Source organism: Trichechus manatus, unplaced genomic scaffold (genome assembly GCF_000243295.1).
Source record: "Trichechus manatus latirostris isolate Lorelei unplaced genomic scaffold, TriManLat1.0 scaffold00058, whole genome shotgun sequence".
Classification (NCBI taxonomy): Eukaryota; Metazoa; Chordata; class Mammalia; order Sirenia; family Trichechidae; genus Trichechus; species Trichechus manatus.
The window spans coordinates 3613885-3615318 of NW_004443994.1; positions in this window are offsets into that span (position 1 = coordinate 3613885).

Below are 1434 nucleotides of genomic sequence, written 5' to 3' on the forward strand. Positions count from 1 at the left end.
CCGCCTCCCCCTCCTTTCACTCGAGTGCCTGGCTCTGTGCGCCATCTTTGCTTTTTCCTGAGGGGCTGTGGAGCTCCATTCGAGTGTGGAGCTGCCTCCAGGTCTGGGCTACTGAGCTGGTGGGATCCCGGGGCTTTTGTTCGTTTGTTCGTTTTGAATTGTTTGTTTGTTTACTTTTCCTCTTCTTGAGTTGGGAGCCCTTTCTGGCCAGGCGGAGCTGCATGGCAAGGAACTCCCCTTTGGCTTCCACAGACGTGTGGAGGGATCCCTGAGGACATTTCTTTTATCGTTGGTTTTTTTTTCCTGTTTTTATGGGAGGGGCTTTCTTGTTTTGTTTTTTTTTTATTTGTTTTGTTTTCTTTTCCCTCTTTTTCCCTTTTTGTCTTTCTTCATTGCTCAGTTTCTGTCCCTCTCTATCTTCCTTCTCTTTCTGAACCCTGAACACCCGGCATTGTATACCTTTAAGTCTTCTAGCCAGGCTGTATTGCAACACGTGAGAGCGACTTCCCAGGACCCCATAGCTACACCGGTGGGATCCCTGGGAACTTTGTGGTTCTTTAACCTTTCTGATTTTTATTTGTTCACTCTTTTCTTTTCTTCCTCTTCCCCTTTCTGTTTTTCTCCATTTCATAGTCTCTCATCTCTCCATTCCAATGGCAAGCTCCCCTAGCATTCTTTTTTGTTTGTATGTTTTTTGGCTCCTGTTCCTCTCTTCTCTCTCCCATATCCATCTTTGCTCCACACATAACCCTCTCCCCACTGCATCCTGCCTACCTGTACCGTGCGCTTGACATCACAGCACCAAGCAGTGCAGGCACGGCCTACTGGTCCTGCCTAGCACTGATTACCGACCCGCCCTGCTGGCTGTAGTGAATGCCACAAACAACCCGTCCCAGTAACTCCTCTTCAGCTAGACCTGCCCTGCTGTACCATATCAGAGTGACTGAACTGCCAGTTGGAGAAGGAGGTGAAAAGTATTGAGCGCATAGACGAGCAAACAACAAAGAGCACGCAGTCCACCTGCTCAGAAATAGTCAAACTTTTTTTTTTTAAAAATGGATGAAACAAACAAATCTACAATCAATAAATGAGAGAAATAACTACTGAATGCCCTGAAAACAGCAGACAATATCAAAACATTTACAAAAACAGGACAGGATGGTTCCAGTAGGCATCCAAATTAAAACACCAGATGGCTTTCCTGTGGAAGAAAGTGCACTAGAAGTACCTGATAGGGAATTCAAATCTCTAATTTTTGGAATTTTCCAAGAACTGAAGCAAAAAGCTGACAAACTTGAGGAAAAAATAGACAAATTCATGGAAAATACAGACAAAAAATTCAAAGAATTCAGGAAGATGATGCAGGAACAAAATGCCAAAATAAATTCACAACTAGAAATTATACAAAAACAACAATTAGAAATCCAAAAGATA